Source organism: Pongo pygmaeus, chromosome 5 (genome assembly GCF_028885625.2).
Source record: "Pongo pygmaeus isolate AG05252 chromosome 5, NHGRI_mPonPyg2-v2.0_pri, whole genome shotgun sequence".
In the NCBI taxonomy this organism is placed as follows: Eukaryota; Metazoa; Chordata; class Mammalia; order Primates; family Hominidae; genus Pongo; species Pongo pygmaeus.
The window spans coordinates 43,312,331-43,312,683 of NC_072378.2; positions in this window are offsets into that span (position 1 = coordinate 43,312,331).

The window sequence follows — 353 nt, forward strand, 5'->3', positions numbered from 1 at the left end:
TGGCTCACGCCTGTAATCCCAGCACTTTGGGAGGCTGAGGCGGGCAGATCACGAGGTCAGGAGATTGAAACCATCCTGGCTAACAACGGTGAAACCCCATCTCTACTAAAAATACAAAAAAATTAGCCAGGCGTGGTGGCGGGCGCCTGTAGTCCCAGCTACTCAGGAGACTGAGGCAGGAGAATGGTGTGAACCCAGGAGGTAGAGGTTGCAGTGAGCCAAGATTGCGCCACTGCACTCCAGCCTGGGCGACAGAGCGAGACTCCATTTCAAAAAAAAAAGAAGAAAGACAATGAAAGTACACTCCACAGTGTGGGAGCAAGAATGAGCATAGGGGCTCAAAGGCCCTGTTA